The 17,126-nt window shown below is 60.9% G+C and overlaps 1 protein-coding gene and 1 long non-coding RNA gene across 2 annotated transcripts in view; both read left to right on the forward strand.

The window, feature by feature from the left end:
- Window positions 1–17,126, forward strand: part of TAFA5 (TAFA chemokine like family member 5) — a 168,312-nt gene that overhangs the window by 60,323 nt on the left and 90,863 nt on the right. The window lies entirely within an intron of this gene.
- LOC116667558 lies at window positions 11,038–16,118 on the forward strand. The gene is made up of 5 exons (XR_004324401.1): window positions 11,038–12,381; window positions 14,029–14,129; window positions 14,325–14,452; window positions 14,798–15,095; window positions 15,383–16,118. It is a non-coding gene; the product is annotated as an uncharacterized LOC116667558 (long non-coding RNA).

Raw genomic sequence — 17,126 nt, forward strand, 5'->3', positions numbered from 1 at the left:
GGGGCAGGGCAGGTGGGAGGTTGGACAGAGCCCCTGCAGGGCCACACAAGCTCAGGTGGGGTGTGGGCCTGGGGAACGTGTCATGACCCACTATCAAGGCCACGTGCTGGACAGGGGGTTAAACCTGAGAATGTGCAGCCGGGGTGGCGTTCCTCGGTACCGGCTGCAGGGGCCAGGTGGTGGCTCACCCAGATGTGGAGAGAGGCAGGAACACAGATGTCCCCAAATCCCACTTGACAAAGAGAGGAGGCTCCCTCTCACAACAGCAGCTGTGGGGAAGCCTCCTGTTCTAGCTTTAAAAGAGCATGAGACTCAATCCCCAGCAGCATTTTAAAAAATGTTCAAAAGGCTGGAGCCACCAATCTTTTACCATTTCTGGCTCTGCGTGGCTCCACCCGACTTCCTCTGCCTGCTTGGGGAGGAATCTGGCATTTTCCTCCCTCAGATGGAGGCCTTTTGGTGTCTGCATAGAAGCCTTGTTATTCTCGAGTCTCAGCTTCTGAAAGTTCTCTGCCACGTTGGACCTCTGTCTTGCCGCCCACCCAGCCCTTGGGAAGCTCAGCCCTTGGGAAGCTCCTGTCAGCCCCAATCACAGCATGTGCCCCATAGGGCTGGGATTATCCAGGAGCTGTGTCCATGTCCTCCAGGTGCAGGCTCAGAACAGGTTTGGGTCTGCTTTCCTCCTGAACGTTTCTTGTCTCGACCAGAGCCAGGCACAGGTAAAGGATGGATGGATGTACAGATGGGTGGATAGAAAGAAGGATATATGGCTGGCTGGATGGATGGATAGGTGGGTGAATGGGTAGATGGATGGATGGGTGAATAGATGAATAGGTGGATGGAGGGATGTACAGTTGGGTAGATAGAAGGAAAGATGGATAGACAGATGGGTATGTGGATGGATGGATGGATGGATGATGGACAGAAAATGAAGGATGGATGCGTGGATCAATAATGATGAATAGATAGATGATGGGTGGGTGGACAGGTGGATTGATGGAAGGATGGGTGGTTAGATAGATGATAGATGGCTGGTGGATCTGTGAGAAGTGTATGATGGATGTCCAGATGGAGGAATAGATGGATGGATGTATGGATGTCCAGACAGAAGGAAATGGATAGGTAGATGGATGGATGTGTGCATGAAGGACGGATGGATGGATGGATGGATGATGGATGGTGAAGAGGTGAAGTAGCTCTGAGCATGTGACAGCCTCTTCAGGGAGCAAGGGCTGCCAGGTCTTCCCAGCCTGAGCCCAGCCTGTCCTGGCGTGGCTCTAGGCAGGTCCTGAGCTCCCTGAGCCTCAGTTTCCTCAGCAGTAAGTGGGGAACCTCTGCTCAGAGTCCTGTGAGTCCTGTGTGGTGTGTGGCCCGCGGCAGGGCTCTGGCTGTGAGCCTGGTCTAGGGGCTGTGCCGGGGGCTGGCCCTTCTCGCTCTTCTGCTCGCCTGGTGGTTTGGGGGCTTAAGCTTGTTGACACAGTGGGTCTAGTTCATTCCTTTTTCTCTGCTACGTAGTATCCCAGCTCGTGGCTCTGCTTGGCGTCACCCTTCCCTGTAGGAAGGGGTTCCCATTGTTCGGATGGTTCTAAGGTGTTGCTACAAAGAAGCTGCTCTGAGTCGTGGGGTGTGTGTGTGGCAGGGGCCCTCATTCCATGCCTGCCATCCGCTCTGGGGCATCCTGTGGGATGTGACTTTCAGATTTAAAGCTGTGACATCTTGAATTTGACTGTATTTCCTCAAGGATACTTCAACAGGAAATCACTGTTTTTAAACAAAACCAAAATCTCTGTGGTTGCTTCCCAGAGGGCAGGCACAGCTCTCACGCGGAGGCAATGAACTGGCCGCGTCCCACCCTCCGCTGGCCCTTGCGGCCCAGGGGAGGGCACCGTGCGCACACCTGTTCCGGGGGACCGTGGTTCCCTCACAGGCTCACTAGGAGACACTGAGCGAACGGGGTGCGTCAAGTTCCCCTGAAGTGTGAGAGTGAGTCACTGTGTGCGGAGGGCGCTCGGGGACTTCACAGGGGAGGCAGGGCAGCTGCGGTCCGGGCGGAGGTCAGAGCTGCACAGTGACTGCTGCGTTGGCCGGTGGGGCTGGCCAGCCAGGTGCAGAGGGGTGCCGGGTCCTGAGAGACCGGCTGGGGGGCAGGTCTGTTCCTCCAAGGGGCCTCAGTCTCCCCTGCCCCACCGCTCACCCAGTTCTCACCGGGGCGTCACACCCTCTGGGCTCCTTCTGGGCACCTGGCACAGGTGGGTGAGGTCCTCGGGGTGCAAAGCTTGCAGCCCTGCTCCCTTGGAGGCCCAGGCCACGGCCGTGGTGGGGGCGGCGGCGGGATGTGGCGGGGCAGGTGGCCCTGTGGTGTGTGCCATCTGCCTGATCAGCTCTAATCCAAGTCTGAGCCCTGAGGAAAGATCGAGATGCAGGACTAAGAAGCTGGCAGAGGCCACACAGCCGGGCCTGGGACCGCGGCCCTCCCAGCCGGTGGCCGTGTGGCCGTGCTCGGTGGGTGTGCAAACCTCTGGCCGGAGGATCGTGGCGACTAGGAGCAGAGCCTGGCCCAGCTCGACGGTTGAAGTGGTGCCTGTGGGTGGCGGGGTCCTGCAGTGGCCAGGATGGGGACGAGGGTGAGGTGAGCGGGACCCCACCTCAGACACAAGATCTAAGGGAGCGCCAAATAATGTCCATCATCAACAGGTGTAACTTTAAAAAAAATTTTATTGACGTGTAGTTGATTTATCATGTTGGTTTCAGGTGAACAGCAAAGCAGTTCAGTTCTACGTACACATGCAAGTATTTCTTTCTTTTCCATTATGTGTTGTTACAGGGTATTGAATACAGCTCCCTGTGCGCGACAGCAGCCTTGTGGTCCATCTGCTTCATACACAGCAGTGAGTGTGTGTTGATCCCAGACTCCTCATCCATCCCTCCCCTCCGCCCCTTTCCCATTCGGTAACCAGAGCTTGACTTCTATGTCCGTGAGTCTGTTTTTGGTTTGTAAATAGAATTTGTGTCTTTTTTTTTAGACTCCACGGAAGAGCGATATCATATATTTGTCTTTCTTTGTCTGACTTCAAGGAAGAGTAACATTTTAATGCAGTACTTTAAAAATCCTCTCGGCAGTCTGTGATCCACGGGTCCGTGCCTGTGTTTGTAGTTAAAGTGTGGTGGGGGGTCTTGGCTGTCGCCTCTTTGCTCCTCTGCGTCACTGGAGGGGACATGTCGAGGTGACTTAGGTCTGGAAGAGCCGACTGTGTCCAGTGTCCCCTGGGGGCCACGCGGGTGTGCTTACAGCAGGGACGTGGCACAAGCTATGACCGGGCTTCTCCCCAGAGAGCTGGGGTTCAGGGCAGCCAGAATCCTCGGGGGTGCAGCGGACCAGCAGTTCCCACCCCTTGGGCAGACATACGGGCAGGGTGGGGACTGGGATGTCCTCCTCAAATGTGAATCACCGCCTGGCAGGGGCTGGTTCACAGCACAGCTTCTGACTTGAAGAATCCACTTTCTCCTGGTGAGCAGCCTCACCCGCCCATAAAGTTCAGCTGAGGCGGAATTCCACCCCCCTATCCCCAAGAAGCCCCTCTGCTGTGTGGCCAGCCCCGGGGAGGGGGGGCCTGGCCCCCGCGCCGCGGTTGGGCACCACCCTGCCTGCCTAGAGCTCCTCCTTCTTTGGGAGGCAGTGTTGTTGTCGTCCCCATTTTAGAGATGAGGAAGCTGAGTCTCAGAGGGATGAGCAGGCCAGCCTGGCTCACCCAGATCTGGGGGGTGAGATCCCAGCTCTCATGGTCCAGCCGCAGAGCTGCCCTGGGACCACTGAGCCCTGCCCTGCAGCCACAGACCACCACACACACTGTGAGGCACCCGGGGGGGGGGGTTCCTGGAAGGTGGGGGGCACTGCAGGACTTATCAGGGACTTTGTTTAAAATGAAGATGCTTGGGAGTAGGTTATGTGGTGCCAGTCAACTGTGCTGTCTCCACGGCATGTCCACGGGGCCCCCTCCAGCCACTTACAGGCCAGGAGAGGGGCCAAGCGGCGTGTGGAAGCCTGCAGGCCCATGTGCACAGTGTGGGGACAGTGGAGGGACCCCGACTTCCAGAGGCTGGGGCAGGCCTGCGCCTCCTGGGAGGCCGCGGGAGGGAGGGGTGTGTGTGTGTGCAGGCGTGATGCCCGTCAGGGGGCCGTGACTTGGGGCTGAACCCCAGCCCAGACTCACGCACCATCTCTGCTCACAGGTCCTCAGAAGAATGCTCCCTGTGCAGAGGGTCTGGCATCCCCTGTCCCCGGCCTCGGGTCTGGTTCTTTACAGAAGCTGTGGAGACATTTGGTTTCCACAGTCGTGACCCTGGGACCCCATCCCCGGACAAACCGGGCCAGGAGGACACTCGGCCCTGTCCACCCCACAGGCTTCTCCAGCCTGTGTTTTAAGCTCAGCCTCCTGCCCTCCACCCCCGGGAGAAGCCACACCCCAAGCCTGCGCTGCGTCTCCGCAGCCCCAGGGGGATGCCTCCGCCCCATGACCCGGCTTCGTCCCCGGCACCGGCTACTTCCTGCCCCCTCGGCGGGGCGCTGCCCCGGCTCTCCACCAGCCTGCAGAAGGCTCCCACTTCTTGTGGCTCCGCGTAGGACCCGGAGCTCCGGGAGGTGGGCTCAGTCCTGCGGCCAGGAGATGGACCTGGTGGACCTGTGTGCTCCAAGGGGCTGGGCCAGCGGCCTGGGCGGCGGCCCGGTGGGGGTCCTTTCCTCTCTGACCCCCTGCCAGGCGACACCCCTGCTGAGGTCTCCCTCCCTGCCTGCGCCTCTGAGGACTCCACCTTATTGCCTCAGCACTGCCCTCGGGCCCAACCCAGATCCTTCCACCTCTCCATCTGCCCCCTCCGGTCTCAGTAGACTTTGGTGGGGGCCTCAACCTCAAAACCATCTCCACAGGCAGGGCTCCACACTGTCCCCTCCGGCCTGGTCTCCCCATCCGTTCCAGACCCCGCCTGCTGCCCCTTCCTACCCCCCTTAGGTACCAGTGGACGGCCCCCAACTTACCCCGAAACCAAACCCTCCGCCACCCCGCCTGCTCCCAGCAGTCAGCTGCTCCCGTCTGCCCGCAATACCTCTTCCTTCTGTAGACCTTTCTGGAACTTTCTCTGAATCATCACCCACGTCTGACCACTTGCAAGCGTCTCCCGCACTGTATCGTCTGGACTGTTGGTGGCCCAAGTGGCCTCCTGGCTTGCTCCCTAGTGACCCGAGGTCTCGTCTCCTTGGGACGCCCACCCTGGTGCGTCCGTGCCCAGAAGGGAGACACTCGGTTCCTGGCACGGCAGCTGCGGGCCCAGGGGGCCGGCCCCGCGTGTCTCATCCCCGAGTTCCTTGCCGCCATCCAGCCACCAGCAGGGAGGCACGTGGGTTCGGCAGGGACGGCGCTGAGCCTGGGACTCCGGAGCGTGGCCCTTCCTCCCGCCTGCCCCGTCCCTGCTCCCCAACCCCGCCAGGCCCCTGGCTCCTGCATGCTCTACGCCTGTCCTGGGGGCCGTGTGATTTAAGCATCCCGGTTTGGTCCAGGTGCCCTTCTGCTTGGTAGCCTCTGGGATGGACGGCTGGTGGTGAAGCTGGAGTCTCCCAGGGACACGGGGACCACGGGGCGTGTGCATCCGGCTCCAGGCTTCCTCTGTGAGCAGGACGGCCCCGCCTCCGCCAACGCCTGCCCTTCTGTCCCAGCTGCGTGTCTGGGCTCCCAGGGAGACCCTGCTGTGGTTCCCAGGGTCGGGTCCTGCCTGTGCCTCGCGATAATTAATTATTCTTTTTTTTAACATCTGTATTGTGGTATGATTCCTGTACAGTAAACTACACATATTGCAGATGTACAATTTGATGAATTTTGATAGATGTCTACACCCACGAAACCACCACCGCAATTAAGAGAGCTAACATGCCATCACTCCCTGGAGGTGCAATTTTCAAATTCCCAGTTTACCGCTTCCCACCCCTTCCCCCCAGGAACCGTAAGTTTGTTCTCTGTGTCTGTGAGTCTGTTTCTGTTTTGTCAATGAGTTCATCTGTGGCCTTTTTTTTTTTTTTTTTTTAGATTCCTCATATAAATGATATCATACGGCATTTTTCTTTCTCTTTCTGGCAAATTATTCTCGTTGATCTGGGGCCTGGGTCCCCCAGAGTGACCTGCAGATGCAGGCTGTCCGTGCGAAGCGCGCTGGTCACTTTCCGGCAGTCCCACGGCCCTTGCTTGGATCCGGGTGAGGGTGGGGCTGCTCCCCAGGCCTGTTCCCCTCGCTCGGACCCAGGAAGAGACAGAATCCCGGCCCAGTATCCTGGCCTTTCCCAGGGCGTCTCTGGCCTCCAAGGCTGCGCAGGACTTGCCCCGGGTCCTGATCCCCAGCCTCTTCCCTTGTGGTTTCCGGAGCCTGACGTCTCTGTGCAGCTGCAGTTTCCTCTTCCGGTGCACTCACCAGCAGGCTAGTTCTGTCTGCGAGTCCCGGACTCGCGGCCTCTGAGCCCTAAGCCTGCCAGCGGGGTCCCTGCCTGCTGCGTCTCCCCGTCCTCCTCCCTCCCGGGGTGCACGCTGATCCTGCTCCCTCCGGGGGCCGTGCCTCTGCCCAGCAGCCGAGGCCAGCACACCCACCCCGTCTGCCACCATGGCCTGCCGTGGGCAGAGCGTGTGTTCACATTTGTTTTTCAAAAACAGCTGTGGCTGTCTTTATTTTTATTTGTGTCTCTCTCTCTTTATATATATACACACACACGCACACGCACACACACGCACACGCACACACATGCACACACACACGCACGCACACGCACGCACACACACACTACTTGCCCATTCTTTTCAACGAGTGCAAACTCTTATGTTACGTGGACTTCACACAGTTTATGTACATCATTTTTTATGATACCAGGTTTCCTCAAATCACAGAGCTGACATGACCCACATGTTAAAAAATATTCAAAGAATAAATGAAGGTTCCAAATGAAAGCAAGATCCTGCCCCCATCTTTCCTGACTGTCCCACCAGGGACAGAAGAGTCTGGCCCTTCCTGCTGTAACTTTTATTTTCTTGCTTTTCACCCAGCGCTGTGGCTGTAAGGGCCAACCTAGACGCTGACTCCTTGCCTCGCCACCTCGGGTCCGCCCGGCCAGGGCCTCACCTCCCCTCACGCTGCGCAGGGGCAGGGCAGAGGCCTACTCTCTCCTTCAGCACCAGGCCTTCCCTCATGCCATAGAAACAAAAAGATCATCAGAGTTTAAGAATTTAGGTTTACCTTTCTACTACAAACTTTCTGAGCTTTTTCTCCTTGTGGGTTTTAAAACTTGCTAAAAAAAATTCAGTGGCATTTGCAGTATTACTCCAAGTGTTGCTCAGCCCAGGTACCAGAGTTGCGCCCAGTGTGATGGAGAGAGAGACTGAATGTTCTGGCGTGAAGGTTTTACCAGTTGCGGGGGATTCTTCCGCGCGTGAGGGCCTAGCGCAATTCTGAGGCACACGCTTCACGCCAGATTTCACTTCTAGAGATGCGAGACGCTAGAGTTCCCTTTATCCCACGTCCCCACACCCGATTCCTTGATTCCTTTCTCTGCTGGCGTGTCACTCTAGGTCAACTTTTTGTCCAGGCCACGTGAGCAGGAAGCTGCACTCCTGTGAGCCTTTAAGTGGGAACCCGAGCCGATAGTTTAGCTGGGTGTGAAGTTCTAGCTGCTCCTCCAGAACGGGACGACCTGCTCCCGTGTCTCCCGGAGGCCGTGCTGCTGCTGGAGACCCTGCCTGTTTCAGATGCCACGGAACATACCTTATCTGCTCTTTGTATTCTGTTGGCTTCTCAGGGTTCCTTGCATTTCTTGGGTCTCGGTCTGCCTGTTAGACCTATGTTGAGTCTGGGGGCTGCCGTCTGAGCGTGTGTGTTGTCTGAGTTTTCCCCTCTGTGTTGCCTTTTTCCTTCTTCTTTAGGACTTTGCGCAGACTGGAGCTCGGCACTGTGTCGCACCCCGTGGGTTCCAGCGTTTACCCGTGCTCTCATTTCTCTCTCCAGTTGCTGTCCGTTCTGGGAAGCATCCTTCACTGAAAACCGCAGCCTGGTGTCAGCCGTGCCCACTTCACGACGCTGTCCGTCCCCCGAGCCTCGAGTGGGCTGGTCCTGCTGACCCCTAAGACCTCCTGCTTGCTCTCTTGCCTCCCTTTTTGTCATGGTCCCTTATTTTCTTTCGCGGGTGCTGCTCCTCTCAAATCTCTTCGAGGACTGTACTACTTGGAAATATTATTTTGCTTTTCCCTGAGTCATTTCTGATTCCTGCCCCTTAGGAGGTGAATGTCAGAGCACACACATCCTGGGTCTTCCTTCCTTTGCTGCAAATCCCCCATGGCCTTGCCCGCCGGGTCCTCCCTGTAAGGTGATAAAGGTAGAGGTGAGGACAGGAACTGGTCGGTGTGAGTCGCCTTGTCCTGGGTAGCCCTGCAGACCCTTGCTTCCCTGGGAGAGCTGAGCACAGGCTCTCTGGGAGTAGGAGGGTGTGTGGACAGATGGACGCGCCTGGAAGAGGCAGGGCAGCCAGCGAGCAAGCAGGGCCCTGGCTGGCCTGATGCTGCGTGTCTGTATCCGGGGGACGTCCGTGCCCCTCCCTCCCAGGTGTGGGCCTCGCTCTGACCTGGCCCTGCTTGCTATGGGTGGCCCGTGACCTCCACTCGGCTCCGCCTCTCTCTCCTGCTCCCACTTTGTCAGGCCTGGTTTTTTAGCAACCTGGTGATGCCTGTGAACCCCTTCCCCAAACAACATAAAAATGTATGCTTACTAAGAAAATCGATTCTTTTGAAATGCAGTTCTATCAAACGTTGGGAAATCTATTTTGATAAAATAATAATGTTTGCTTCTTTATTAAAACATTACATAAAAATAATCTGGCAGTGGGGCAAGCATCATGTGAAGTAAGGGTGATATTTCAAGATGTGCACAAGCACTGTGATGGGAGGTAAAGGTTCCTGCAATTTCTGTTAGTGACAGAAATCACCGTTACACCTGAACTCTTGTGCTTACTGCCTCCTCGCCTCATTGAAGGTAATGGTCAAATTTCGGTTAGAGACGCATTAAACAAAACGCACCATCTCCCCGTCCTGTCCAGTCCCTCCGGCACTCTGGGGATTCTCCCTGGGCAGAAACCCCTCTCCCTTTGGATAGCATCCTTCTGGCTCTCGCCTGAGCCAGCCTCACCTGACAGCTGCTCTCTTCCAGGAATAACTACCCGTAGGGACCTGGCCTGTGCCCCCAGGAGGCGCTGCCTCCTCCTTTGGGTCATAGGTGCTGGTTCCAGAGAACCTGGACATGACTCTGGCTCCAGCTCCTTCTCCTCCCTCCCGAGCTGGCCACAGGACGCCCGCCCTTCATGGCCTGCAGGCTGTCCTTGCTCTTGGTCCCCGACACTGTTACAGTTTTATTGTTTTTTACAGAATCTCCAATCAGACCCTGGCTGTCCCTTCCCGAGGTGCATGTGGTACTCACGCTACCATCTTTAACTCACTTCCCAGTGGCACCGTGGGCCTCTGTGGCATGCACTGTTAACCGACTCTTAGGGCCACCTGCCCCAGGGACCCTCAGTTGTCACCTGGTGCCTCTTCTCAGGCCATAATCAATGCCATAGGCGTTTACTTGTAGAAGGTCCTGGATCCGGGAGGGGAGCCGGGAGGGGGAGGCTCTGGTCCCCACAGTGCAGCACAGGCCCTCTTGTTGCACTTGTTGAAAATAAATTTACACCGTGTTTCTCTTTATACACTTTCTTTTCTTAATTCTCTTTGCAGAAGGATCCTCCAAATGGTTAGTTTATAAAAGTTCCTCTGGTGAATTTAGAATACTTTCAGTTTTCAAAATTTCAAGGACTACGCACCTGATTGGGGCACCCCCCTTGTTTCCTGCCTGAGGTCCCTTTGGGGGCCGGGGTGTGTGTGTGTAGTCAGCACCTGGTGACCCTTGAGCCTTTTCGGTAGAGAGCTCTGCTCCCAGTAAGGCCTGAAGGCCAATGACCTTGGCGGAGGTCAGGCCCTGCAGGCCACGGAGGGCGGCTCCCAGAGGCTGCTGTAGGTGGGGCTTCAGTGGAGAGTTCCTGGAGGGTGAAGGGCGAGGGGAGGTGGAGGCTGTTACAGGAAATGAGGTTCAGAGGGGCTGCCCGAGAGGAGAGAGAGTCCCCGCGGGCAGCACGTGAGGCTGTGGCCACTTCTTCAGGGGCGGGCTGGGACCCGGCGTTCGTGTATCGTGGACACTGCCCAGGGAGGGGCCTGGGAGTGATGCAGCCAGAGTGGGGGGCTGCTTCTCAGGCGGCCTCCCCTCTGACCGGGACTGGCACAGCACCCGCCGGCCCGGTGGGCAGTGGCGCGCTTGCTTCTGGTCCTAATTGCCATGGTGTCAGTGTCAAAGCCTCTGAGGGCCTCAGTTTCCCCAGGTGTATGTGGTGAACTTGACCTGTCTGACCTCTACGGGCCCCTCCATAAATGTCTGTGCAGGAAGGAGGCAGTTTTCTTTTGAACCCCTGAGCGGGGCTGCCCAGGCCTGACACTCCCCAGAGCCTCCGGGGATGGGGCACCTCCCTTGTCCTCCACCCACCCACACAGTCGGAGGGCGCAGGTTTGAGTAGAGGCCCCCTCCCTCAACCCCAGCCAAAGCTCTTTGCTGAGCATTTAAATTGAATTTGAAATTCAATTCAGGGGAAAAATGCCTTGAGGCTTAGATACTGTCCTCTGGGGCAACTCTGAACAGGACACAGATGCCCCAGCTTAGGGCTAGAGATGGCGAGGAAAATCGGCTGGAAACAAACCCTAGCCTTTCCCAGAGGCAGGAGGAGGCCGGGACAGGAAGGTGCCCGCTGCTGCATCTGGAGCAGTCCCTGCGCGTCGACCGCGCCCGCGCGCTCCGGTGCAGGCGGCCGGCCTGGACCATGGTACCGATAAGGGCCTGGATGCGGAGTGTTTCCAGGATGAGGTGCGGTTTTTCAGAACCCGCTGTGGGTCAGTCCTGGGCAGTGGGCCGGATCCCCTCCCCTTCGGGGGCGTGGGGTGCCGGGGGTGTTGGGCGCACGGGAGGCCACGCGAGCCGGGCTCCGGCCCCCGCCGCGGCCGCCTCTGCAGTGAGGCCCCTGCGCACCTAGGTGGAGCCCGACCCGCGGTTTTCGGCTGGACCGGCCTCGCCTGACCCGCCGGCGCGCCAGGCGGGGGCGCTGCAGGCCGGCGGGGGTCCCCCGGGTCCCCTCCGCGGCCCAGTGCGCATCGGCGGCTCGGCGGGCCGGGCGGAGCGCAGACGGCGGCGGGCGCGGGCCGGAGTCCGAGCGCCGCGCTGCCCCTCCCGCCGCCTCCCCAGAAGGGGCCGAGCCGAGCGGGCAGCGGGCGCGCGCCACGGGCCGGAGCAGCGGCGTCCCGCGGGCGAGGCGCGCATTGTCGCCGGCCCCACCTGTCGGCGCGGCCCCCACCACCGCCGCCGCCGCCGCCGCCGCCGCCGCCGCCGCCGGCCCCGGCCCCGGCCTCGGCCTCGGCCCCGGCCCTGGCCCCGGCCCCGGCAGCGCCAGCCGTGAGGCAGCCCGCGGGAAATCCGGCCCGGACTCGACCGACCACAGCGGCGGAGGCGCGGGCACCCGGGCCGCGGAGGCCGGACCGTCCGGGGACGACCGGGCCGCGCAAGTTCGCTCCCCGCGGGCCGGGCCGGGCTGCGCGGGCCCCGGAGGTGGCGATGGTGCGGCGGCCCCGCGCCCGGCGCGCAGCCCCAGCCCCGCTCCTGGTTCTCCGCGGCGGCGGCGGCGCGGCCCCCTGAGCCCCGGGCCGGAGCGAGCGCGGCGGCGGCGGGGAGGAAGGCGACGCCGGACAGCGGCGGGAGGCGACAGGCGGCCAGGGACCGGGCCGTTGCGCAATCCGCGGCCCGCCGTCCGGGCCCTGCCGGCGGCGCGGCTCCGGGGGCGGCGGCGGGGCTGATTCATGGGGCCGCGGCGGCCGCCCCCCTGCGCCCGGGCCCCCGGCGCCCCGCAGCCCGCGATGTTGGCCGAGCGGCCGGAGCGGCGGCCGCCGCGGCCGGCGCCTCGGTGCTAACCTCCCCGCCCTGCCCGCCCCCTCCCCGCGCCCCCGCCCGCTCCCCTCCCCCTGCCCAAAAAGACACAGCCCGGCTCCCGGAGCGGCGCCTCCAATCGCGGCGGAGCGCGGCGTTGGCGCGGATGGAGGGCGCGAGCGGGCGGCCGCGGCGGCTGCACCCGGCGGGGCGCTGATGCGGCGCCTGGACCTTCGCTGCTCGACTTGGGGGGCGTCGGCCGAGTGGGCACTCCGCGATGCAGCTCCTGAAGGCCTCTCTGGGCACTCGCCGGGGCCGCGCTCTGCTGCTTCCTCGTCCTGGTGATCCACGCGCAGTTCCTGAAAGAAGGTAATTGTCCCCGGCGCGGACCGGTCCCCCGCGTCGTTCCCCGCGCTCCCTGCTTCCAGCACGTTCCGCCGCCACCGTCGCCGCGCTCGGCCCGGCTCGCCCAGCGCCACTGCGGGGCCCGCGCGCCCGGCTCGGACCCTCCCTGGCGTCCGGCCCCGGCGCGGAGCCCGCCGCCCCGCTCACATCGGGGGTCACAGGCGGCGCGCGGCGGGGGTGCGGCGGGGTTTGGCGCGGCGGCCAGAGTGCCTCTCGTTCCGCCGGCCCCAGCCCGCGCCCAGGCTGCTGTGCCGTCCCCTGCCCCGCACGGCTCGTTGGCGGCGGTTCCCGCCCGCTCTCCGCGGGCCTTCGGTAGATGGCACCCGCGCTCCACGCTGGCCGGCGAGGCCTGGGGCCCGGGCGGCGGGAGCCCAGGGCCAGGCCTGTGGGCCCGCACCCCATTCCCCACGCCGCCTTCCGGGCGAGTCCGGGACCGCGGGCTCTGGGAGCAGGGACTTGACAGCCAGAGCACCTGGCGCTGCACCAAGTTCAGCCCCTTGTTCTCCCAGCGCTTGCTTGAATGCGGGGCTCTGGGATCCGGTTCTAGGACTTGCTTGAGTTGCGCGAGTTGATGGTCGGACCCTCGCAGCTGGAGGAATCTGTGGGACCCGTAGCCCGGCACCAAGGGCCTGGGGCGGGGGCACATGGGCTGGTGTGGTCAGTGGGCACCAGTCCCCCAGGCACTCCTGGAAAGTTCCCCACTCCAAGGCAGGGCTCTCCTGGAGGCCTGCCCTGGTGCGTCCTGGGCTCAGCCTGGCTGGCCCTTGTGGAACGGCTGAGCTGGGCACCCGCTGCCCAGAGTGTCACCCGCCGCCCGCGGCCGGCTGTGCCCTTGCCCCCAGCGCTGCCTCATGCTCCCCCTGGCCAGCAGGGAGCAAGCTGAGCAGGGAGCTGGCGGGGCAGGTGATGCGGGCAGATCCTCATTAGCTTCAGGCTCTTACAAAGGAAGGGTTTGCAACGTTCAGCTGCTTCCCTGCCTAATTAATGAGCTGCCTCTGGCTTCCCAGGGAAGCAGGTAGGTAGGTGTGGGAGGCCAGCCCCAGCTGTCACCTGCTTCGCTGGCCTGGTGTCCATTTCCCTCCCTGGATTTTGGGTCCAGGCCCTGAAGGGAGACAGGTCAGTCCCAGGGGGCTGCTGCGGGCCTGGATGGCCCCTTGAGAGCCTGAGGCGCTCCTGCTGAGCCGGAAGCTGGCCCTCCACAACCTGCTTGCTGACTTGCTTCAGGAGTGGGTGGTTCTCCGAGGGGTCGGGGTCCCCTGGAGCTGGAAAGCCCCCCGAGGGCTGATCTCGGCTGTCTTCCGCCAGAGGGTCTCAGGACCCACCAATTAGCCGGAGGTTCCCTCCTGCACAGCTGGGCCTCCTTTGGCCAGCGTTCCCACCCTTCCCACTGATCTTTCCTTCCTGGGAGATTCATCTTAAGGGACTCCTGTTAAAGTTCCATTGCTTCTAAGATGGAAGGGGCCTGGCTGTGTGAGGATTTTCTGGGATGAAGGGAGTCTTCCGTGATTTTAAGGCTGTGCTTCAGTAAGAGAATAAAACTCTGAAGCCTATGGCTGAAACGTTCCCTTCCGCTCACCCGGTGGGAGCTGACCGGTCCTGCTGCCTTCACAGGGCACCGCCGTCCTCTCCGGGCCCCGCATCTTAAGGACGCGATGTGCTTTGGTCAAAAGAGTTTCTACCTTTCGGATTTTAAGAATCTGAGTGTGGCGCAGGTGGGTTTTTCGGGGAAGTATCTTGCTCAGAGAGTGTAGTCTTTTCTGCGGATGGCTACCCGAGAGCCCTGCTCAGAGCCCAGTGTTCATCCTGGGCTGGGCAGGCTCGTCGGCGTCCTGGGAGCCGGGGCTAGAACAGGAAGGTGGGACGGGGTGAGGAGCAGGCACGCGCTCCGAAGGGACAGTGTCTTTCAGGCACTCGGGGGAAGTTTGAGCGGCTGCCTGCACGGCGCTCTGGGATTCTGTGAAGTCCCGCCTGTCCACCCGGAGACGTTTACTTGCTCCACGGGGACGGAACACCCTGTGCTCCGTCTCTCTGGAAGGTCAGAACTGGGGCAGCGTCCCCATCCTCCCTGAGCCGTCCCTTCCGGCGCTTTGGGGTTGGGAGCCCAGGGCAGGCGCTGGGAGGGTGGCGGGCTGACTGGGTGCCGGGGATGCCCTGCCTGTCCCCGGCCGGAGGCTGCAGGCTGCCGGCCACTTCCTTCCAGCGGCGCGCTGGCCAGCGGGAGGGAGGGGAGCGAGGCGGGCAGATGGACAATTGTGACTTGTTGTCTGCAGATGAGTGGGAAAGAGCTGTTTAAATAGCCATTTCCATGAATCTGGTTTTTTCAGAGGTGAAGAATGGGGGACACAGGGAGCCGTTTTTCTACACTTTGTCTTTTGTGCAGAGATACGGGTCACCCCGTGGCTAATCCGTCCCCCTCTGGCCAGTCTGCCTTCCAGTGTTTGCGAAGATGAATAGGGCTGTGAACCGAGAGAGAGGCGTATTGTGGTCCCTAATTGCAGCCTTGGCTGGGCCGGGCTTTGTGAGATGGGTCCTGCCCACCGCGACGGGCCTGGCCCAGGCAGCCGGAGGGCCAGGAGAAGGCCCCTGGTCACAGCCACGGCGTGGGGTCTGGGGGCTCAGGGACCTGGGCAGCTCCTTCTCCTGCTGGCCCTCTGGACACCCTGACTCTCCTCTGGGAGGTGAGAGTTGTCCTTTGCTTCTGAATTCAGCCTGCACGTGCCCTGCATTTGTGAATTACGGGCAGAGGTGGGGTGGGGGTCTGGGGAACCTGATTTCAGACACACCCTCTTGATCAGGGGGACAAAGCACTGGTGGGGTGGTGCGCTGGGAGAGGGCAGGGCGAAGGTCCTCTTTGATCTACCTAATTATGCCTGGTCTCGGAACATGGCCTTAAGGAAACGGCCAGAATTATAAAGATCTTTCCCATCCTCCCTCTACCAAAGACTCGAAGATGCCTTTCTCCCAGCCTTCAGGTCACTCCACAGATGGACGCCTTGGTGTCACAAGAACGGTGACTGCACTACGGAGAAGCAGGGAGGTGCGGCACGCTCACGGCCAGGCGGGCCGGCCCACCTTGGCATGGTTTCGGAGCTGGGACCGGAAGGAGGCAGGGGCATCCCAGGAAACTCCGGGCCGGCTCTCCTTTCTGGATCACAGGGAGAACCTGGGCTTTTTCCTGGGGGTGTGAATTTGAGGTCTGTGTCTCCCTCTCCATCCTTGTGGTCTCAGGGAGCCTGCAAGGGGGTGAAGACGTTGTTAACAGCCCTCGCACGCTCCCACCGAGAGCTTGTTTGGGGAGATGAGCGTCTGTGACTGGCCGCCCGTGCAGGGGACCCGGCCTTGGTTCCTCTCTGAATCGCCGCTGCTTCCTGAATTAGCCGGCTGCTCTGAGGGCCGACTGTTGATTGAGTAAACGAATTCAACTTTCATTTATTTATTTAGCTCCTCGTTCTGGAAGTGAAGTAGGACTCTGTGAGCCCTGGGGCTGGGAGGGACCACACTTGGCCTGATGTGTGAATTATCGCGGCTCTGGGCGCCGATCGTTCACTGCTGTGGTTGTTACGAGATGGGCGGCTAATGCACGGTGTTACTAGGTCTGTTACGTCCGTGAGTTTATTTTAAAATTGGACAGAGGTCTTAGGATTGACAGAGCAGTTCCTGGTACCTAGGAGTCCATCAGAAGTATTTGTGGCATCAAATAATCATCCCGGCTACACCCCCTGCGCGTGTCCTGGGGCACAAGGGCGCAGGCGCGTGCGGGCAGCTCTTGGCCAGCTGGAGGGGCTGTTGACCCCGTGTCAAGCTTCTGAGGATGAGCGCTGTTGTGGGGGTCTGGCTGCACCCAGTTCTGTTCTCAGATGCTGCGGTCAGAGGGGTGTCAGGGACCGGGCTTGGGGTGTGCGTTCAAGTGAAGAGAAGATTCCAGAAGCCCTGTGTTCTGAACACTTGCAGCCACCCACCCAGACCTGGCCTTCAGTGCCGGCTGCAGGGCTCCCAGCCTGGGCCTGGCTGCCCATTTGTCCCCGAGTCTCTGCGCTGTGTGTGGAGGGGCCCAACCAGGCTGCCCCCACCCCCCAGCAGACTTTATCCAAGAGGCCAGGGGAGGGGGACTGGCCGCTGGGAGGGGTGGAGTGAAGGGGCTTAAAAGTATCTCAACGGCTTCATCATCATTTGCCATCGTGTCAGTGTGACAGGATCTAAACGAAACCCAGGCTAACCGTGATGGGAACCTTGTCGCCGGGCATCTGACGGTGTGAAAGTTAAAGCGGAAAGGGACCGGTGATGGAGCTGACTCTCCTTCCGTGACGGGGCCAGTGGCACCCTCCCGAGGGCCCGGGCACACGTGTGCACACTCAGGAGCGCCACCACTTAGCCGGACCCCCACCTGCATCACTGGAAGCTCTTCCATCCCAAGAGGGGCTTCGGAGAGCCAAGCTGGGGACCACGTGGGTAGCTCGCTTAGAGGTCTGACATCAGGGCCTCTGCCCGTCTCTGGGGACGCAGCCCTGTGCGGGGCGCCAGCAGTCGAGGGGGTGGTGGGGTGGCCACATCCCCGGCTGGTGGAGGCAGGGGCGCAGCGCACCTCGAAGTGGGACACGGCCGAGTCTCTACGTGTGTGCACACCTGGATAAACGCGCACGTGTGTTGTCTGTGACGGCGTTCGGCACTCAGTATATGAGACACGTGGTGAGCTTGACTTAAAGTACAGC

This window comes from Camelus ferus, chromosome 12, assembly GCF_009834535.1.
Source record: "Camelus ferus isolate YT-003-E chromosome 12, BCGSAC_Cfer_1.0, whole genome shotgun sequence".
In the NCBI taxonomy this organism is placed as follows: Eukaryota; Metazoa; Chordata; class Mammalia; order Artiodactyla; family Camelidae; genus Camelus; species Camelus ferus.